The sequence below is a fragment of the Mustela nigripes genome, chromosome 4 (genome assembly GCF_022355385.1).
Source record: "Mustela nigripes isolate SB6536 chromosome 4, MUSNIG.SB6536, whole genome shotgun sequence".
Taxonomy (NCBI): Eukaryota; Metazoa; Chordata; class Mammalia; order Carnivora; family Mustelidae; genus Mustela; species Mustela nigripes.
The window spans coordinates 15,899,429-15,922,586 of NC_081560.1; the positions used below are offsets into that span (position 1 = coordinate 15,899,429).

Below are 23,158 nucleotides of genomic sequence, written 5' to 3' on the forward strand. Positions count from 1 at the left end.
AGGGAGCAGGACCCTGAGATCATCATGACCTGAGCCAAAGGCAGACGCTTAGCCTACTGAGCCACCCAGGCACCTCTGCAAAATTTACTTTTTGAAATGTTTGGGGACATTTGTTTTACATGTCACGATTATGACATGCAATACTTTTATCTCATCGGTATCATAAACATCTACATGCTGCCCAAACAACCCCCGCCCTAGTACCTTAGCCTGGTTTCTCAACTCAACATAATGAAAATCCGGAAAGCCACGCAGCCCAGCCTCCGAGTTTCACGGAGACCAGAGTCAGAGCTCCATTCATTAAGCCTCTAAACCCTGGGGTGTCAAAGGCCTGTCACTAAATAGGTCACTCAAGGCACCAAGGAAGCCAAAAAAGGAAAGAGCCCCCTAAAGGAAAGTGGCATTTAATTGGGAACCTTCAGACATCTGTCACTCTTGGTGACAAGCGCGAGGAGGGACTTCGCACATTTGTGACGCGCAGGTGGGACGGGGCGGACAGCTGGAGGCACTGGAGCCGGGTGCGGGCGAGGGTGTTCGCGGCGTGGGGAGGAAGGAGAAGCTGCTTTTGAAGTCTGGGCTCTTTCATCCCGAATATCATTTAAGCAAAACAAAACAAATGTCTGAGGCCATCACTGTATCCTAAAAGGCCATCCGCTCTCCATTTAAGCGATCCTCTCTGTGAAGGCGGGCGCGCACCCACCTAAAGCACAGGTCCGCACCAAGTTAGGAAAAGAAAGGTGGTGCGGGTCCCTGCTCCAAACAAAACACGGTGTCTCCTCTCCCGGCCTCTTGGTTCAAACCCGCGTGCTGGCTCCTGCGGGGAGAGCGGCCCTGGAGACTCCAGCCTTTAATGAGCTTCCCAATCAGCTCGCGAGGGAAAGGCGCGCTCCCTCCCTCGCCCAGCCCCGCGTCCTCGCCCTGCCCGCTCCGCTCATCCCTCCCCTTCTCCATTTCCCTTCCGTTCCCTCCCCGGCCGGGCGCTGCGCAGGCCCAGGCTGGAGCAGGCTCCCCGCCCGCCCGTCCCACAGCCCGCCGACCGAGCCGCCGCGCGGAGCCCCAGCCGGAGCGGGGACAGGGGAGCGGGAGCCCGGGGAGGCGCGCTCGCGGACGGAGGGCGCAGCAGGCGCGCGCGGGCAGCGGCCACCGGCACCCGACCGAGCGCACAGCCTCGCCGCGTTCAACAAAGGCAGCCGGAGCGCGCGCGGCGTTTGTAACTCCAAGTAAGTGGGAAGCGGCGCGCCGCTCCGCCGCCGCCCCGGGGCCACTTTCCCTGACCCTCGCCCACCGGCCCGGGGGCAGCCGAGGATGGCGCTGCGAGTGGGAGCGGGCTGCCCGCGAAACGGATTCGCTGCGGGGGCCAACGGAGGCATGGGGGGGCGGCGCGGAGGCGGGGGGGGGGGGGGGGGGGGGGGGGGGGCGGGGGGCGGGTGGGTGGGCGGGGGAGAGCAGCGGGGGCCATGCCCTGCGCGCCTCCGCGCCGCGTGCCAGCGGCCCGCGGGGTCCACGCCGGGGCTGCGCGCTCCGGAGGCCCTGCCGTAGGAGGTGTGTCCGCGTCTGGGGGGGAAGCCAGAGGCCCGGAGGCGCCCCGGCAAGCGGGGCTCGGCTTCGCGTCCTTTCTCCGCGCCTCCGCCTGCACCTGGGCTTGCGGGCGGCCGCCCGTCCGCTGGCTTTTGTGGGTGCGGTGCCCGGGGGCGGGGGCGGCGGGGGCTGCGCCTCCCGGGGCCGGGGGACCTCGAGAAGCCCTCACCGAGCGGGGACACTCCTCGTCCTGCCCGCCAGCCCGGGAGGGGCTCCGGAAAGGGTCACATCCAAAGTTTAGAAAGACACACCTGAAACCCATCTCGTTTAAATGCGGACTTGAACCACCGCCCCGGACACAGGCCCTTGAACTCTGAGGCTCCCGCACAGAAAGGTGGGGTGTGTTCATTACGAAGTTGCCCGAGTCGTCGTTTCCGAGTTGATGTTTCTAAGCAACGAGCGTTTTTAAAGCAAGGAATATACCCACCTCCTTCCTTGGTTCCCATACGAAACCTAAAACTTCCCGTCCTGAACACACACACATACCTCTTTCTCCTTAACAAAAACACGCAGAACACACACCTCTCGCTGATACACACTTGGCTGTTAACTCTTTTTCTCTGTTAACAGCTGCTTTCTAAGTTTGGGGATACACTGAAAATAAATAAATAAATAAAAATAGGAGTGGCATGGGGGGAGGGGGAGAGGTGGCCGCCGAGGGAAAGTGAACTATGGGCGGGACCTCGAAGTTTCTTTTTAGCATCTTTCCTCTCGGTGGGCTGGTTGCTGTAGCCGCTTGGGAACGGTGGTGTGTGCCCGCGTGCGCCTGTGTGGGAGCCACGGGCCTGGGAGAGGACTGAGATGCTAGTCACCAAGCAGGGCTCTGGGACTAAGAACATCAGGAAGCAGTTTCATGGTCCCGGGCAAATGTGAAGTTTGATGAAACAGTAGAGCCCATTCAGCCCGGCGATCGCTGCGGACTAATTGATACGTGGAGATATTTCAAGGTATTGATAGTGAAACAAAAGACGTGTCTCCCAGCACAAAATAAAGCATGCATTTTCCATCTTCATTATATGCCCTTTTAAGTAAATGATGCACTTTAAAGACCAAATGATTAAAAAGCACGCACAGAAAAAAAAAAAAAAAAAAGTACGCACAGCCCAGTTAGATTCAAAGGAAATTAGAGCGGGTATTAGCTCTCGTCCTCTTTGGGGCTGTGTGTGCCTTCAGAGTGGTGAGACTTGCACTCACTGAAACTATAGGATGCAATTTTTAAATTTTATTTTATTTAAAAACAAAACAAAAAAACACCTCCTTCCATTACCCTGTGCTTAAGAAACTTTTGTGCTGGGAGTTCTCTAATTGTGCTTTACGTCTTCCGAAGGTGATCTCCCCCGACCCCCTTCTGTTCCCAGACACCCTTGGGGACAGTTTTCTTCCCACAAGTGAGATCTGTGAGGCGTGCCCACCTGAAGCCATCCAGGACCACAGTAGGCGCTCTCTCTGCTGGTCACGCGTGGATGCAACTGCATTGTTTTTTTTCTCTCTTTTACTTCCTTTTTTTAAGATTTATTTATTTGAGAGAGAGCAAGTGCATGCAAGGGGCAGAGGGAGAGTCTTAAGCAGACTCCGCAGGGACCATAGAGTCCCATGCCAGGTTCATTTCCAGGATCCTGAGATCAGGACCTGAGCTGAAACCAAGTGGGGTCCCTGAACCAGCTGAGCCAGGCAGGCGCCCCTCACATTGTATTTTCCAAGCCAGAGTTGTGTTAATCCCCAATTATCATCCTGTTAATATATAACTTGAATCACCTGATGTTTAAATGAGGTATTATAGAGATTGAGGTTAATTTAATAGTATACAGAGTATAATATAGATTATATAATAATACATAGTTCTGTGGTTTCCTAGACCTCTTTCCAAGATATTTGGAGTAATAAATTTGCCAATTTATTGAGAGCTTCAGTGCACTTTTTTTTTTTTACTCTAGTAAAAAAAAGCCAGTGGCCTTGTTGAATTTTCACAGAACTTGATCATTAGAAATAACCTGAGAGAAATAAGGTCCACAAGTAGTTTAATCGCTTTTATCAATAAGATCCATCTTAGAAATGAAATATTTTAGGTTTAAATGCTTCCCCCCCCTTTGAAGATACTCTCACTTTCTCATTTAAATGACCTCTCATGTGGATTCTGATTCTCTTTTTCATATGTGGTTTATTTTTTTTTTAATTATTACTCTTCAAAATTTTCCCAGGAGACTGAGTTAAGTTGGCTTACTCAAAATGGTGTGTGTGGTTAGCTAATGGCAGATCGCAAATACCAGAAATTAGAATTCAGAATATACATTCAAGTTCTCCACTCCTGCTGTTAATATGGTGGCGTCGGTATATGGGGAACGGTCCTTGACTTCCCTACGGAAGGTAATGTTTAAACTGAGAGTACCCAGGGCAACCCGAGAACAAGCGTGGTATACACCGGAGGGCATTGAGTCTAGTTTAAGGTATGGCTTATTGTGGGGCTCTGGGGGGAGTCCAGGCTTCCCAACTGTGCCCTTCCATTGCCTGGATGCTGAATGGGGCTTCTTCAAACGGTGAAGGCTGCCGTTCTCATGAATAATCAGAACTTCTGTCTCCTCTTGGCACAAGGCCATGCCTTTGCTCTGTGGTAAAATAATATTCAGATATGGATCTTCTCTTTATGAGCTGGGCCGACTTTTTTCCATCCAGAGCCAACTGGCTGGAGTGGGATTTGGGCCACAGCCTGACTTTGGAAAGTTGTTCTTCATCCCTGATATTTATGGCCAATGTAAGTTTCCATCCATCGAGCCATTTTTCCACACACTTCATGCCAGTCTTGTATGTGGCAGAGTTCTCCGGGTCTCACGATCTTTCTAGGTTGTCAAATATAACAAGCCTTTTGTTCCGTGCTGTTTTAGTATTTGGTTAAAAAAAAGAGAGAGAGAGGTTAAAATGTCTGTGGTTTAAAAGAGTAGCTATACCATGACATTATCAGAGGGCATTGTGTTTATGGTAACATTGTGGATTCGATTATGTAGATCACATTCACCACAAATCCCTATTTCTTAAGCTCAGGCAAAGAATACAGTCAACAGTTGGTGCTTGAGACAGTTGGAGAAATAAAATTTTAATTTCTTCTACTGGGATTTGTTTGTTAGCCATTTCTTCACAGTAGGTTTAGGTAAAGTGCCATTTCCAAAAAAAGAAAGAAAAGAAAAGAAAAAACCCATCATAATGTGTCTCCTAAAAGCAGAATTCTTAGATTCCTAAGCATCATCCTTAGTTGAAAAAAAAAAGTATATGAATCTTGAAAGACGTTGAGTCATGGTAACTGACACTGACCCTACGCTCTTAATTCTAAGAACCATTCGACAACCAAAATGTCACTGACAAGGCAAATAGCATGCTGTATTCCTAACCTTTTGTTTTCACTTCTTCTAGCTTTAGCACTTCCCCATCCCCCTCCTCTGCTGTCATTCTCGAAGCTCCCTTCTGTTCATCCAGTGCCATCATTTCCCATTTAACAAGTCCCACGATGTCTTGCCCAATTTCTTCCCTGTATCTAGGGTGGCAAATACGCCTTCACGTATGTATGTATCCGGAAGGGTCGCCCATATCCTGGGATACTTGGAAAGCTGGACCTTTCTAGCTACGATTTTCACATTTTTCTGGCCTGGTTCATTCAAACCTGTTTTCTGGATTGTTTCCCTTCTGACTAAGACCCCGGCCAGGATCAGTTTATGCTTCCGTCACTGAGAGCAGTGTTGACTTCATTCTCCTCTTAGTTCCTGAACTTGAGTGGAGCCGGGATTACTCACCTGCATCCTCCCCATCCCGCCTCCGCAGGAGAAGATTTCTTGCTCCTCTGGTGAGTCAGTTCAACCATAATAAGCAGTTTTTATTATATGTATGCTAGATGCCTAATACTGAGGTAGGCGATGTGATATACTCAAGAAATAAAAAAGTTTCTTTTCTCTAAGGCTTACAGTCCCACAGTTCCGTTTGTATATGGAAATGGTGCTAACTTGTGAAATCCTTTATTACAAATATATTTAAAAGAGATGCCAGACCATGAAAATCCATTTATAGCCCTGCCCCCCATCTCTGGAAAAAAAACACTTGAAAAGTCACAGGTCATTTCATCAAACAAATGACTTTTTACATTTCTTCCTTTCCCTTAATATGCAACAGCATCGTTTGCCAACACTGGTTTCTTATGATTATCTGATTATCTTTTACTGCAGCCTCCCTGACATATTAATTTTTTCCAACTTCCTTGGCCACTCCTCAGCATTTTTTTTCTTCTTTTCTCCTCGACCTCCACATGTGGACATTCATTTCTAAATACTCAGATCTCACCCCCCCCCCGCCCCTCCCTCTCTCTCCATATGCTTCAGTATTGATCATGACACTTTGGGTTTCTACTCCAGTCTTCATGAGAGAGTTCTCAAATCTCTCCATTCTCGGTTGCATTTTGGTGTCACACTTAAAAAAAAAAAAATTTTTTTTTTTTTTTAAATGAATACTAAAGGCAATCCTAGTTGGGGAAGGAGACTAAAGCAGAGGACTTCTTGTTATTTTATTCTTAATCCCAACAGACTTCTACACATAATGACTGACCCATTACTTGTCAGGTAGTGTGATAGGGAATACAAAAATAAATAGGCCTTCAAATAGCTTATGGGCTACTCAGTGTATGTGCGAGTACATTAAAATAACTACAACACGAGTTACAGCAAGATATGTACATACCAAGTTTTTGCCCTAAGCAGTTCCAGCAAAAAAGTGATTAAAAAATTTTTTATGAGAAAAAAGGAAGTTTAACTCAAAAAGGTTAAACGGAGAAGGTGATCATATTTATTTCAAAATTATCACTGTCTTTTGGTTATTTTATTGCCATTTATTCTGGAAGAGAAGTTGACTCTGGGTTCCTTTGTGTTTTCATTTCACATTGGCCATGTCGTGGGGCACACAGGAAATGACTGAAAGTGACATCTTAGAATTCCCTCCGGGTTATTTAGAATAAATGTAATATTAAAGACTTGACACATCACCATAGATGGATTCTTCAGGAAAAGATATACCAGACATGAGATTTTGACTGTCCTTCAGGGGACTGCTATGCACGGAGGAAAAGAAAGCAAATCCTCCATGTCAGCTGTGGAATTTGGATGAAACTGAGTGAGTAGGTTGAAGGCACCAGAGGGGGGGGCGTTTCCCAGGCAAATCTGTCCTCTAGGTGGCGCTCTGATTCTGCCCTGCTCTTTTCTCCTCCCCCTCTCCATCAGCCCATCCAAGTGACTTTAACTCTTGCCTTTCCCAGCAGGGTTGACTCTGGAAAAGCTCATCTTTCCCCGTCATAGTTACTCACCATTCTCAGGAGCTCCATCCCACCCACACCGTGCATCCAGAAAGGCAGGGGCTCTGTCTCATTCATCTCAAGAACCCTAGACTATCAAGCTCCAGACCTCTGAAAATGACCAATAATGTCTGGCAAATGAGTGAAAAAAATAAATGCCTCTGACTACCATTCTCTCTGCCTCTCATGCCCCAAAGACCTTGATGATACGTCCTTTATATGTAATTCCTCTAAACATCACCTGGTGCCAATTTCTGATTTAAATCTGAGCACCCCCATTCTCAGCCTTGAACCTCTATAAGGAAGCCTATCCATCTCTCATTTCTTCACCTCTGTCATTTCACAGGTCATCTAAGCCTGTCAGGTCTCTGGCCCGTCTTCTAATCATACTCCTCCTTGTCCACTTCATGCCCAGAACTTGCAAGGTCTCTGATTCATGGTTGCCTCCATAATGGAGAGAGAAATCTGACTTCCTTCTTCTTTAAGAGACCGTATAATTCAAAGCTACAAGACTGCTCACTAAAAGCCTTCTTTTCATCGTAACTCCAATGCAGCTATAGAACATTTGCTTTTCAGAACTTTTTACATTTTTTTAAATATTTTTATAACAATTCCACTTAGAGCAGGATTTTTTTTTTTCTTTACACTGATATAGCTAAGCTTAGAGAGGTTAAGATGACCCCAGTAAGTGCCATGAAAGTATTAAAACAAAGCTTTTGCGGTGCCTGGTGGGCTCAGTCAGTTAAGCATCTGCCTTCGGCTCAGGTCATGGTCCCAGAGTCCTGGGACCAAGCCCCAAGACATATTCCATGCTCAGCGTGAAGCCTGCTTCTCTCTCTCCCTCTGCCCACTGCTCCCCCTGCTTGTGCTCGCTGTCTCTCTCTCTCTCTCTCTGACAAATAAATTAATCTTTAAACAAATAAAAATAAAATTTTTAAAATACCTAGTTTGGATATTTTCTTCTCTATATCATAATGCCATTTCATCCTTTGACTAATTAATTTTTATGCCCCAGTTGCCTCTTATATCAAACCTAAACTCTAAGGTATATATGATAAGAGGCTAAATAACCTGGGGTAGCGGTTCCCTGTCTTCTGTTTATGGAAATAACTAGAATCATGTCTTAGCTTCCGGGTGCCGGGGGCCCAGCCCTACAGATTCTGACTTGAGAGGTGGAATCAAGGAACGCAGACATGTGACAGGCCACCTGGGTATAGGGGACAAAGTAGGCATATTAGCCCTAACAGGCCCATATTTGAGCTCCAAGGTCAAGGAAACCAAGGTAGAAACCACAGTTCTACTTACTGCTAGCTCTGTGACCGTAAGCAGATATCATGGTTTTTCTTCAATGGCCTGACCTCTCATTTTACTGAGAACATGAATACCTCCCTTGTAGTATTGACATGACTATTAATCTAGAAAATGAACATGAAGGACTGAACCCAGAGTCTGATGGGTAGGGGGTGTTGGATGAAGACAATGAAGGCGCTAATTCCGGGGGCTCAGTGACCCTGCCCGGTGACATGACGCTCCCCATCACTTTTATTTCTCAGGCCGAGGTGGCGTCTCAGCCAGGCAGACAGGTGAGACCTGGGTGAGACCCTTCCGCTGTGCCTCGCACTCTCAGATCATTCTCTGTAAAGACAGCTCCCCAATTCCCTTTCCCTGAAAAGGAACATGCAACCTGTGGTCGTGCTTAAGGCCTGAGGTCTCCAAATCGGGCTGCTGACTTTGGCCTTCCTTGTGGCCTCCAGGAGATCACTGGGCATTCAGGGCCCCTCAGTCCAGTGCAGCCATCCCACTGCTGGCGCTGGGGATGCCTGTAAACACATTCTCCGTGATTTCGGCCGCCACCAAGGAAGCATCAGCTCTGGGTGGGAGTCCCCATGAAGCTGCAGAAACCTGATGGTTTCCCTGCAGCTCTGCCTGACATTTGGTAGGGACGGGGCATGTGTCACCTACCCTCCCGAAGCCTCAGGGGATCTTGGCTGTCAGATGGCAGGGAGGCTGGGGATGGCGTCCCTTGCTTTTGCCTTCAGTGATGAAGGTACATCGTGACAGTCTGATGTTTATAAACTGTAAAGTTGTAGGCTGCGTGTGAGCGGCTCGTAATAAAATCTGCGGAACCACTTCTCCTTCCCCGATTCTGCTGCTTGTCGCTGTCATTTTCCGAGGATGCCTAGAGATCGCTAAAGGTACCCAAAGGTCGGCTTGACTGGACAAAGTGCACAGGAGATGTGTGAAGGGTGTGAAAATATGAAAATCTGAGACAGAGCTGGGGGATGGGGAGGAAGCAAGAAGACAATCCTAAAAAAAGGCTAAATGAAAATGGTTTTGCATTCTTTTACTAAATATTGTATTATAGTTCTTCCTGAGAGTTGTCAGGAGGACATGCCAAATTGTTCAGTCAGTTATGCTCGCTAAATTTAGGTCTTTGCGACTGAAGAGCGACACTGCGCTTACTCCGTAGCAGGTGCTCCTTACGCTGTCACGGGCGTTTCTGTCCCCTGGAGGTCTCCGGGCAACGCAGGCTGTGGTTTAGCAGGCGCCGGGCAGACCTCTCCCACAGTGATAGCCCGGCTGCTGGCCTGGGGACCTGACTTTGAGCAGCCAGCCCCCAGGATTGGGATCCATGAACTTGAGAGAATGGGAGAAGGACCAGAACTCTCCAGGCATGACCTTTCATAGCTTAATACAAACATTGAGAGTCCTGGGCAATAACCCTTCTTGCTGTGCACAAAAACAGCACATGCCCATACTTCATGTCCAAATATTTACAGTGTTTGGTTTTTCATAAAAGAAATTTGCAATCACCATCTGATTTCCTGCTTGGCTCAACTGAAGACGCTTAGAGTAAGAGGCCCCCTGCCCCGCGTGTACCAGTGTCTCCTTCCAGTGTTTTCCCTGGAGAAGGGAGAAGTGATTCATGCCTTAATTTGTCTTAAAAGCGAGTGAGTGAGAAGTGTTTAGGAAACTTCCTTCTTCATATGAAAAGGATATCATATCGTTTGTTTTCTTTGTGCTAGAATATTCTCTTCTTTAGGTTTTGAGTAAGATTCTCTTTGATTGTCCCTTCCGTACTGTAACGGAAGTCGAGCAAGTGTCCTCCATCTTGGTGACTTCTGGGAAGACCCTGGGCCTCTGGAGATTCTTGCCGCAGAGCCAGGTTTTGGCAATAAGGAACATATCCCAGTACCGTTCTTGGGTAACAAAATCTTCACTCAAGCTCAAACAAGGGGAGACCACACACAATTTTAGAACAGTGTTTTCATCCTGGCCTTACTTCTTTGCTAATAATTCAGCTTTTTCTAAACCTCACCCTGGGAGTCTTGCCCATAATAGCCAAGGGTTATCCCTGAGGTTTTGACAGATCGTGGTCTTCCTGTTGGATCCTAAGAACACTGGAGGGGTTTTAGTGGGCACGTGCCAGGAGGTCCTGTGGGGCGCCCATGGTAAGCCCAAAGTGGCTTCAAAGTAGCTTTGGGGAATTTTAGGCAAGGGTCAGTGTTGTTGTTCAAAAGGTATTTTCTACCAAAAAAAAAAAAAAAAAAAAGAAGAAGAAGAAAGAAAGAAAAAATATTACCTTCTTGTGCAATATATTGCAGTATTTCTGTAGGTATGGTCCAAGGCATGTAACTGAGGAAAACTCAACTGTTCTAGGAAGGAAAACAGGTAGTTGATTAGATTATTGTAATAGATTTAGGTACTTAAATTTTGAAAAAAGAGCCTGTCTTCCTATGCACACTTTAAATTTACAGCATCCATTTAACTATTAAGTTCAGTGTCTTTGGCGGTATTCAGAATCTCAGAGCACCGTGCATGTCAGACTTGTGAAAAGGTGGCTTCACTTTAATCATGGGGAAAAAAATGAAGTTTTTCATTATTATATTTGTTATTAGAAAAAGAGAAATACATACCTAAAAAAAAATCATTTTTTCCTCATTCTAGAAAAATATATCTTTATGGCTTAAGATGCTCAAAATTTTAAAAACTATAAAGAAGAAAAACTCCCTTCGAGTCTTGCTCCAAATAGATGCTGCTATTAACACTCTGATACACATCCACAGCTTTCAGATCTGCTGATGGAACTGTAAGAAATAGTTGAATGAATAATTGCCTGTCTTTTACAAATCAACATTACAATTAATGCATGCTCTACTTTTAATAGCTTTACACACATTCCTGTGCATTTGTTTTTATGAATGAGGCCAATTAAGATGGAAATTCAGTGTACTTAGCTTGACATGGGGGAATCTGAGTCATTAAAAAAAGCCTAGTCCAATTGGGGAGGGTATGTGCTTTGGTGAGGGCTGTGAAGTGTGTAAACCTGGCGATTCACAGACCTGTACCCCTGGGGATAAAAATATATGTTTATAAAAAATTAAAAATTAAAAAAAAAAAGATTTTGATATACAATGTTTCAGACTTTTAAAAAAAAAAAAAGCCTAGTCCATTACTATTACAGACTCTCCTAATAAAGTTGGAAGTAGAAAAATGAAAGCAAACAAACATAATGCCTTGAAGCAAACAAACAAAAGAAGTCTTTGTCCCAGCAAAGGATGTACTGTTTAGACGAGAACACTTAATTCCGTGGAACTTCGTGTGTTTTGTGTGTGCCAATTAAAGGTCAGGCTGAGTAAACAGTGTCTTTCATTCTGACCCCGAGGACCCTTCCAGATACATATAGGGGTGGGGAGGGGGATAAAGTCTCCCCAGGGAAGCCACAGCTGCCAGGACCCATCTAACCCTGTAGCAGCTCCCAGAAGGCTAGGGGCCTTCCAGACTGCTCTGGGGCTGAGGGGCTGGACCCAGAGCCCTGCGTGTGGGTAACCTGCAGGGGCAGCAAACCTTTTGAAGCCTGTGGCTCTCTGATGCATTGGCACCCAAAGGGGAGTTGTTTATTTGCTCTGTTGTTATTTGGAATAACTAATGTACAAATGGGCTCAAGTTTAAAGGAGTCCGATCAGATTTGCGTTGGACAACCGCATCGCTGATTGGAGAGGACAGGCAACAGTTACACGCTTTGATTGTCTCTGCCAGTACTGGGAGTCCCACCAACTTGAGCCCGAAATGATTTTTAGCCCTTTTTAAATAGAGGTTTTAGTCTGACAGTTGGGGATCACAGAGTTTGCCCTCTGATATGTGATATCTGGGAATTTGGAGATGCAACTTCAAGGCTGTCATAAATGAATTTGGTTTGGAGAAACAGATCAGAAGCAATTCAGCAGGAGTAAGTGGGTAGAGGTGGATTTCTGACCAGTTTCTCTCAAAATAGATCCGCGTTTCCAAAATCAGCCTTACTCTGGTGTCTAACGTTTTGTCCACTGATGTGCTCTTGCAGGAAGTTAAAATGACAGCGGTTAACGTCAAAGGCAGCAGAACCAACAGACAAAAGAAATGGAAGTGGACTTGATTTTGAGATCTTAGGGAAAATATCCCCAAGCCTGATAGTTGGAAGCCCTGTGCCTGGGGAAAGGAACTTCAGGCCTCCCAGAAAATTCTATCAGAGTTGAGGTTTCCTCCACTGTGGAGGCACCAGTGAGCCCACTGGCTTTGGCGGGGTTTATGAGGAGACTTCTCTGGGCTAGACTGGTCTTGTTTGCTGTCCTAGTCTCCCGGGCTCTGGATGCCTCTACATATAACGACGCCATGAAGTCAGTCAGGCTCTGGGCAGCAATCCTGGTCCCTCCTTGTTCTTCTCAGAGGAAGCTCTTGAAGACCAAACAGTAGCAGCCATGCCAGTGCCTCAAATAGGACCTGAGCGATCTTGGGTACAAGACCGTAAGGTAGTCCATTTGGTCGCTGAGCCCACTCTTCCATAAAGGCACACGTCCTCTAGCCCACTGTTTACATCTGTGTCTTCTCCACCCTGTGGGGGGCACAGGGGGGGTTGCTGTCAAGAAAAGGGATCAAGGAAGAGCCAGGGAGGCTCCCTTTCATGTCCTGGAGCAACAGAATCCTCCAGACCCAGGGCTTGGCTGCACACACGCCATGAGCTTCCTGGGTGGGTTTTGTCCCTTGCCTTTCATCACCAGCTGTAAGATGTAATGTGAAGCATCTTGTTTAAATCGGAAAAACGTTTAGGCTTGGCCCCGCCTATTAAAAAGTCCAATTTTATGTTGCAGAACAAATTGTTATCCCCTTGTCGTCATCTTTCCTCCAACTGACCTCTTCCTTATCTGATTTCCAAGTCCACGCGGAGGCGTGGCCGGGTCTCTTATCATGCACTAGAACTTGAGCAATAGTTGAAAACCAGTGCAGAATCAGGGGAAAGTGTAACTTCTCTTTGTACTGGATTTTAAATATAATCTTAGGTGGAGAAGATCAGCTTAAGTACCAGAGGCTGTTTTTCTCAAAGGGGAGTGGATTTCTTGGCTTATCTAGTGTGATAAGCAATTGCTTATCTCTATTCTTGGTGCATTTTGAGCAAAATCACACACTCTGTCCCTTGAGAGTGTTAAATATTTGTCTCTGTTAGGACTCAGGATGCCGCAGTGAGGTCGGGATGACGGGAGGCGGGGAAGCTGGGGGCTGGAGGAGGTAACAGCAGGGGCGGTCAAGTGCAGACCAGTTAGTAAGGCTTTAAGGAGCAAGCGACCACGTTCTCCCAGTGGACGCAAAGGGAGCAACTCCAGGACTGTGGCTTATTAGATGAGATTGACTTTTACTGAAATAAGGGTGAATGCGTCCCCCCAGGAGCACCAGCTAAACTGAGGGACACTTGAGGTACATGCTAGCAAGGATCAGGGACACCACTAATGACTGGCGATTCTTGAAGCAAATCTGCAGATATTAGGACACATTCCTCTAGCTAACATCCGATACTGGTTCTGTTTGTAGATCTCCATAGGAAGAGGCTTCCATTTTTTTTTAAAGCTTTAACTTATTATTTTATAGAGAGAGCGTTTGTGCAGGCACACACGAGTGGGGAGCTGGGGACAGAGGGGGAGGGAGAGAGAGAATCCCAAGCAGACTGCTTGCTGGGCGTGGAGCCTGACTCGGGGCTCGATCTTGCAACCCTGAGATGGTGGCCTGAGCTGAAATCAAGAGTCGGATGCTTCCCCGACCGAGCCCCCCCAGACGCCTTTGAAGATGCTTCAGTTGTTCAATCATTTCGGATTGTTGGTCCTTCGTATTTAACGGAAATCTTTGCATTAGGTCTGAGTTTCAGTGGTCACGCGTCTTGTCACTGAAGCTCATCCTTCTAAACTCTGTTGCTGGGTAATCATTTCTGGTTCTTTCTCTTTGTCGCTGCCCGGGTCTATGCCCTGGCATAGAGCCAGCTGCTCAATTCACATTTGTTGCTGCATAGAATTAGGATAACATTTTACCTAGTTTCTACCCCCCACGCGCTCCCTCCACCAGCCCTGGCAAGACTGAATATTACTTGGCTGCCCTCGCCACAAACTGTGACCTGAGCAGTCGCTTTCCTTGGCATCTCCAGCTTTTCTTCTCCACTCGGTTCTTCGTCCTCAGGGATATTTCCGTTATCGATGTTCAGACACCCAGAGGCCTGCCCGCTGCTGTTCTCTGAAGACCTCTTGTATCCAGGCTTCACGCTGGCCACTGGCATCCCTCGCGTCCCTTGATGTGCTCTGGGGACACATGGCGATCTGTCAAGTTCGGGACCTGCCAGCACCTCTGGGGTGCTGTTTCTAGGAACTTTCCAGGGCCAGACTTTGTCCCTTATCATCAGCAACTTGGAGGAGCTAAGACCTTGTTCGCTTTTTGTGTGATTTCCTCCCCTTTCTCCTTTCAGAGCACCACCCACCGGCTCAAAGAATGCATCTAATGTCTGTCAGGTGCTTTCTCTGTGTGGGACACAAGGCGGGAACTTGACATTCAGTTCCAGATTAAATGTTCCCAAAAGCCTTGGGGGAAAAAGACTGTTTCACTTCTTATAGATGAGGAAACTGAGTCTTAGGATGGTGAAGTAATTTGTCCGAGATCACAAGCTAGAGGTAGAACTAAGATTGTGGTCCACGTAGTTCTGACCACAAAGGTCTTCAGCGCATGCTGCCCCACTCTCCACCCCTGTTCCATGACAAGGGTCCCGTGAGTACCTGAAGAGGTTTTGGTTCAACATTTCCCTCTTTCCTCTGGCCAGGGCCCAGAAATACGATCTTGCACTGTGTAATTATATCTACCTCCCTCTGATCGGGAGAATACCCTCCCTCGATAAAAGAATTCTGCCATTAGGCTAGACCTCTTTGGCTGCATATTTTCATGCATTGGTTCATTTTCCATTGTCTCCTCAAGAGTCACTTGGTCTGGAATGGTGGTTTAAGGGGCTAGTGCTGAGGAAGGGACCTGGGAGCACAGGCAAGAGGGTGTCCTGGAGACGCTCCCTCTGGGCCTGCGGCCTGCTATCACCTGACTAAATTGTTTGTGGGAGTGCTGTGTTCCAGCCCTGGGGGAGGCCACAATGCTGTGTTTGTTTGTGTATGAGAGGCTCTGGCTTTGATTAGCGGCTAGTTCCAGTGCAGCTGAACATACAATAGGGACCAAAAGGATGGGGGGGGGGTGCTGCTGCAATTTCCCATTGGAAAGCATTCCCTGTCAAGCTTGGACATCCAACAGTGGGGCCCAGATGGACAGAGGCTGGGAAAGGTTAGGCGATGGATTCTCCATGCCCCGCGGCCTGTTGTGGGGGACGAAGTGTCGAGCCCTGTGCCCCTCGGTGTCTTTCACGATTAAGGTCTAAGACTGGTATATTGATGTGGTTTGATGCAGGGCAAAGCCTGGGGGTGGGGTGGGCTGAAGAGCGGGAAGGGGCCCCGAAGTCACAAGGGCTGGCACGAAAATGGTGGGAAGGGTGCACCTGTCTTAAAGGGCCAGTCACACAGTATGAATTAAAAAAAAAAAAAAGGCATTCCTTTGGTCGTGTGGGCAAAGTAACGAACAGTTCGTGTGGACGAACTGTGACTGTAATTTTATCAACAAAAGAGAGAAGTGCGAAGTTCTTATTTTGTAACAGCGGTGGAGTTGGTCATTCTGTAACAAATGAATACTAGAATTTTATTCTCATGAAATTCAATTTTGTGTCGTAAGCCCCCTATCCATGGGTAGCTGAATAAGAAGATATCTGCCCGAATTACAGACCCCCCGATATATTCTTCGAGGAGTATTCCATTCAGTGAGAATTTTTAGCCAGTAGAATGTCTGTCTGAGACACAGCATGTTACGGAGGGATACTATCCTTTATCTCAGACTGGCAGTCCCTTGTCTGGGTCCTCCTAAGAGGGGCACAGCAGACTTGTAGTTAGAAAACCATACAGTATAGCGTATGATGAATTGGTAAAAGAAGAGTTTGATCAAGTTCCCTAGAGGAAGGGGGTGCTGTGGTCTGCAGGGGCAAAGTGGGGCTGCTGGAGGACGTAGGATTTGCAAGAAGAGTGCTGTTGAGTGTGGGAGAAGGGCAGGCTGAGTGGGGGGAGTATCGGGACAGCCAAGGAGGTGACAAAATTAAGATACAGGGGACTGATTGCAGACGGGTCCCGTGTGTGCACACAGTAGGTGGCCAGAGGACCAAAGTTAGGAGCAGAAAAAAGTGTAGGGCAGCAAGAGCCCTGAATGCAAGCTAATGTGCTTGAATTGCACTGTGTTAGACAGAAAGGACTCACTGGAGGTTCTCCACCAGTAAGGAAGGGGAAAAAATGGAGTAGAGTATAAGAAAGATGATTTTTAGAAAAGCAGTAGATTAGAGGTGGAGAGAATCCATTCAGACTTTTTTTTTTTTAAAGATTTTATTTATTTATTTGACAGAGAGAAATCACAAGTAGATGGAGAGGCAGGCAGAGAGAGAGAGGGAGGAGGAAGCAGGCTCCCCGCTGAGCAGAGAGCCCGATGCGGGACTCGATCCCAGGACCCCGAGATCGTGACCTGAGCCGAAGGCAGCGGCTTAACTCACTGAGCCACCCAGGCGCCCCGAGAATCCATTCAGTCTTAAAAAATAATCCTCTGCGTACCAGCCCTGCCCCTCAAAGATCAAAGCCCTTGATCTTTCCACATTCTAGAAATCCTGTTCATGCTTCAGTGCTTTGTTAAATACCACCTCCTCCAAGAAAATCGTCTCCACTACCCCAGCTGAAATGAATACTTCTGTCTCTATTCCCCAGCTTTCAGCGATTTCTCTTCTAATTTTCATTCATTGCTTCAAAAACATGCAATGGAACTGTGTCCTGAGCTCCGTGTTAAGTGCTAGGAATGCAGAGATGAATGTGACCCCGTCTGTGTCTTCACATCCCCACCGTCTGGCTGGGGGCCAGACACATCTATCCTTGGAGTGTCCGTGCAGGGATCAAGATAGGCACTTCGGAAAGTCCGTTGGAGAGACACCAAAGTCCGCTGACACTGGATTCAAAACAGGCTTCTTGGCGATCATGTCTCCTGACTTGTGTTTAAAGTTTGATTGAGATCAGAGAGAAAGGGGACATTGTAGGTAGGGACAATAGTGTAAGTCCTGATTTTATTCTTGTCTTGAACACTTACTTTAAATGACTTTCTTTTCCTTACTTATCTTTGGAGCTCTTCGCCCAGTGCTTGGGCACAATACCGAATGAATCAATTCTGATGCGTTAGTGTAAGGAGGTACTTGGGAGAGATCCTTTCCAGAGACACTATGAAGGAAAAGAAAAGCCATCTGAAACCTAGATGTGAGGTTGGAAGGTGGGTATTTGAAGGATGGTTGGAAAATGGAATGTTGAAATTGACCAGTTTGGGAGAATTCTGGTGTTGCGGATAGAAAGACGACATCTAGAGAAAGGGCTGATTTGGGGGAAGAGGCAGATGTCCTTGGACTGAAGAAAATGTGGCAAGACAGGATTATCCTCAGACCTGAGCGTGAGCTGGACCCACATATCCCACATGTCTCTGAATTTTGGGGGGAATCCTTAGTGTCTAGGGAGGCCCTTTGAGGAGCACGAGCTCCAGGCGTGTCTCACGGGGTCAGTGGAAACCAGGCTCCTTCCTGTACCTTCTGCCCCAGGAGGTCTTGCTACTCCGGCTACAATGAGGTAAGACAACATGAACAGTTTTATTTTCTGGGGAATATTTTTTGTTCCTTTGCTCTTTGCTTTAAATCTGTCTCAGATGTCGGCTTCAAGAAAGCTCTGTAATCAGGTCTGGGCATTTCATATGGAATGGTTTGAAACCACTTCTTCTAAAAGAGGTCGGTTGTTCTCCAAGAGCCTTCTGTAATTTGAGTAACCACATTGGAGATGAGCACCAGTCGCTCCCAGTGAGATGCCTGCTCTTTCCCTAAAAGGGTTCATTTTCCTTTCCTCAAATGAATGATCTCGTGCCAGTTGTGGGTAGAGTCACCACTTGGGCAGCCCGTTGAAGAAAGTAGTTACTCATGATGCGCAACAGCAGAGTAACAATGAAGCCAGAATGTTCTGGCTCCACAAATTTTGATGAAAATTACGTGCAGAAAAAGAAGAGCCGGGCCCTCAAAGAGAAAAAGGTTCTTGTGTTCTTTGTTGAAAGAGCTCCTGTGTAGGGGGGATGTTTTGTACCAAGATGGCTTCTTTGCTGTCCTTAGTCAGCACAGCTTCCTCCACACATCCTGCTGGGATAGGAACACTCTCCCTTCCTTTTTTGGCGTCTTCTTCATCCAACCCTGGGGATCTTCTTCTCGGTGAAGGCAGAGTAGAGGTAAATGGATAGTTTTCATTTTTCTGCTTTAAAAATTATCTTTGCAGCTTTACTAAAAGAAAAGAAAGCTCAGGGAGTCGCGGTTGTCTGGTTTCCAGTCCAATTTGAGTCAGGAGAGGCAGGAAATGTCCTGGGGACAGAGATTAGACAAGATATTTTCCAAGAAAGCCATTTAGCCCTGCATATATTATACTTAAAATTGTTCCAGCTTTGACGTTAATCTGCAGATTCTGGGCCAGGTAACCTGGGGCTTCTTGGGGTAAAATTTTGTGATTTCATGGAGATGTTGCCTCATCTGGTACCCTTTGACTGATCAGTAAGCTTCTGCCAAGATGAGCCAACTATATTACAATTAAGAATCTTTTATCTGCAGATACCCGACTTGATTTAAAAACAAAAAACAAAAAACAAAAACTTACCCTTTAGGCTTCTCTGTAATGAAGCTAACAACTAATAACCAGATAATGTTTTACCCTTTGCAATTTGCTTTCATAGGTCCTATCTCATTTTGTCCTCAGACCAGTTGTATGAGATCAGATGTAATATTTTTACGCATTGGGGCACCTTGGGTGGCTCAGTGGGTTAAGCAACCAACTCTTGATTTCGGCTCAGGTCATGATCTCAGGGTTGTGAGATCGATCCCCGAGTCAGGCTCCACACCCATCATGGAGTCTCTTGAATTCTCTCTCTCTCCCTCTGCCCCTTCCCCCAAACTCACTCTCTCTCAAAATAAATAAATATTTTAGAAAAGACTTTTACCCCTTACACAGATGAAGAAAAGGAGGGTCTAGGAAGGGGAAGTCTTGTCCAAAGTTTGTTCAAGAAGGAAGAATTGCTGTTGCTTCATCCACCTCATATGAGAATGGGGGGAGTTATAATCTGTGCAAGTATTTTGAAAAAAAAAAAAAAGAAAGAAAAAATTCAAAGACATTTGGTATTCTGTTCTTTGCAGTGTGTAGGTTCTTTGGCTTAAAACACTGGCATTACCCAATGTTTCCTGAAGAACAGTTCTCCTGCATTTGAATCCCATGGGGTTGCCATCTATAAGTGCCTTCTCCTCCACCTGTGAAGTCAGAACCTTTACGTGAGGGCTTAGGAATGGCAATTTTTAGCCAGACCATTTCATACTCAGTAAGTTTGAGAGTGTGTGTGTGTGTATGTGTGTGTGATCTTTTCACCATATGTCTATTGAGAATATGGTCTATTATGATGCTGGCTGTCCTCCAGAAATTATTGGAAATAGATTCTAAGTTCTAGACCAGACTTTAAGACTGGCTAACTTCGTATTTTAAGTAAATCATTTGAAGTTTGCAGGCTTTCATGTTCTTAGCTGTAAAATAACAGGGCTTAACTGAAGGATCGCTAAGCCACCGTCAAGCTCTAGGATTCAGTGTCTATGCTCTTGCCAGACTTAGGTTCCTGAGACTTTGCGCTCCCCCCATGGAATAGGCTGCGTGTGTTTAAGTCTGTGGTTCATAAATTGGGGTTCCTTATCTGCAGTGTCCGGTACCTGGGAACTTCCTAAAAATGCTCCTTCTCAGCTACCACCTCAAACCTACAAACTCAGAAACTCAAGAGGGTGGGGTAGCACTCAGAGGATGCCGTAAGTTAATAAGCCCTACAGGAGATCATAACACAGGATCAAGTTCAAGACCACCAGTGTAAGCCTTTTTGATCCTGACCAGTAAATGCAAATCTTTTGCTCTGTAATTACATTTTATTTTTCCGGGAGCTCTGACTACATGCTGCTGTCTATTTCTCAGGAAAAGATAGTAAGAAAACTAAAATCTCTCTATTTATAATCCAAGACTTCTGAGGGTAAAACCCCAATTTCCCATATTTCTAAAGTAGCTTCTTCCATCCATAGAGGTATTTGGAGGTTACAGGAAAGCTTGGCAGAGCAATGAAATTTGCAATGAAAAGCACTTCTTACTTTACATGGTTCCAGTTTGCCTGAATTGTGGTTACTGCAGGTTAGTTCATTAAGCCTCATCCCCCAGTAATGTGGTTTAGATTTTAGCATGTTAACCATAAGTAATTGTACACAGGACAGAGTTTACTCCGGGTAGTCAGTCTGCAGATCACAGCATAACTAACAGATGTGCCTTCTAATTGGTGACCGAGCACATCACTTCTTTGATCATCTGTACGCACTGGTCACCTTGTGTCTGTTGTTCATGCTCTGCGAAGAGAGCAAAGAAGGTTGTCTTCTTGCCTTCTAGAAGGTCTCCCAGAATAAGCCTACATGACATTTTCCAAAAATGGGTAATTAAAAGAAGAAATTGGCTAATAACGTTGAAAGTGTGGACAAGACATGGGCGTGATTTACCGATGGACGTGAAATTGAAATGACACCCAAATGGACATAGGAAAGGGCGGGGAGCGGGGAATTGGACACATGGCCATTTTTGAGAGGCTGCTCATGCGCAGCTAAGGGCATGTGGTGAACACAAACTTGACATAAATGAGGCAGAGAAGACAAAGAGGAGGAAAATGTGCCAAAGTGATTGACGCTGGCCAAAAACTCGCTTGAATGGAATTCTCAAGCGTACGCTCAGACTTGAAAACCTAAAGACTTGAAAACCTAAAGAATGAAAGAATAAAATAATCTCCGCTTAGAAAGGCGTAGGCGTTTGCCAAGGCGTAGGAAAGATGTTTGCTCTGCATTGTGATTTGCACAATGAGAAAAGGAAAGCAGGCTCTGCAGAAGATTCTTGATAACTGTTTTATAAAAACAGTGATGAAACCCTTTAAGTTTCAATATTTCTAACATTGTAAACGACAGTATGCTATTAGTTGTTAGTTTTCCTGTCCTTTTTTATTTCTCCGTGCATTTATAACTGACAGTTTTGAATGATTTGGTGAACAATTTTCCAAGTTGAAGGAACAGTCATAATTTTCCCGAATGATTATTAAGGTTGCTTTGCCCGGTTTCAGTCTGTATGCCCATTTTTACGTGAGCAGTACTGGGCAAGGCCATGACCACCTGTGTGTGTGTGTGTGTGTCTGTGTGTGTGTCATTTCCGAACAGCAACTATGAGATGATGCAGTTCGTGTTTTTACAATAGAATAGAGGTCACCACCTGAAAACATCCATTTATTTGCTTCTCCAGTATTTATAAGATGCTCCCATACTCCTCTTAGCATCCTTGCAAAACAGAGGTGAAAAGATCAGAAGTGCCTGCTTTCCCTGAGTTATCATTCTGGATAAGTGAAGAACCAAATAAGCAGATGGAATTTCAGTTAGTGTTGGGGTTAGGAAGAAAATCAAAGAGGGGAATGAGACGCATTATGAAGGTGTCTGGGCTGGGGAAGGAGGTTGTCAAGGGAGACCAATTTAGTTTCTACCACAGGCTGTCCCTGGGTGGGGATAAAACCACTCTTATATTTTATCTCCTTCAGTTTCAGTGACTAAGTCCAAACTTCTTACTCTGCGGTATAATATCTTTATGAAAATCAAATAGTTATTAATAATAAACATACTGTTTTACTTAGCCTAGTCATGTGTGGCCTCTTTTAAGTAAAACAAAAAATTGAATCATAAATCTGTAAATAGAGCCTTAATTCAAAACTGTGAAATTTTTTTCTCGCATAACTTAAACATTAAACAATATTTTATTTTTGCTGATTACCTATATTGAAATCTGGGATCCTGTGTTTGAATTCCAAAGGCTATGACTATACTGCAACTGAGAAACAGATCTTACGTAGTGTTTAGACAAGAAGAGGAAACCATATTCTGATGTTCTTTAAAAAAAAAGAAGAAGAAGAAGAAGAAGAAGAACCCCTGAAGCTTTAGCCTAGATGAAATGGATGCATTCCTGGAAACCTATAAACATCCAAAACTGAATCAGGAAGAAATTGACAACCTGAACAGACCAATATCTAGCAATGGGATTGAAGCAGTGATCAAAAACCTCCCAAAAAACAAGAGCCCAGGACCTTCTCCTGAAGTTGTTTCAAAAAATAGAAACAGAAGGAAAACTTCCAGACTCTTTCCACGAAGCCAACATTACCCTGATCCCCAAACTAGGCAAAGACCCCACCAAAAAGGAGGATTTCAGACTAAGATCCCTGAGGAATATGGATGCCAAGATTCTCAGCAAGATCCTAGCTAATAGGATCCAACAGTACATTAAAAAGATTATCCACCACGACCAGGTGGGATTTATCCATGGCATGCAAGGGTGGTCCAACATTCACAAATCAATCAATGTGATAGAACAAGTTAGTAAGAGAAGAGAGAAGAACCACATGGTTCTCTCAATTGATGCAGAAAAAGCATTTGACAAGATACAGCATCCGTTCCTGGTTAAAATTCTTCAAAGTATAGGGATAGAGGGAACATTCCTCAACTTCATAAAATCTATCTATGAAAAACCCACAGTAAATATCATCCTCAGTCGGGAAAAGCTGACGGCCTTCCCTCTGAGATCAGGAACACGACAAGGATGTCCACTCTCGCCACTCTTGTTCAACATAGTACTAGAAGTCCTAGCAATAGCAATCAGACAACAAAGAGAAATAAAAGGTATCCAAATTGGTGGGTATGTGCTATGTTGGGTGCTGCTAAGTGTGTAAGCCTAACGAGTCACAGACCTATAC

At 45.7% G+C, this 23,158-nt stretch overlaps 1 protein-coding gene across 2 annotated transcripts in view; it reads left to right on the top strand.

The window, feature by feature from the left end:
* Positions 1-955: 955 nt before the first annotated feature.
* The window catches only part of PTN (pleiotrophin), a 101,494-nt gene continuing 79,291 nt past the window's right edge, over positions 956-23,158 (top strand). Inside the window, exon 1 of one of the 2 annotated variants that reach the window (XM_059395606.1) lies at positions 956-1,220. The gene's annotated coding sequence lies outside the window, so the exon portion shown is untranslated. The remainder of the gene's footprint in view (positions 1,221-23,158) is intronic. The other variant, XM_059395605.1, reaches the window with a different exon arrangement.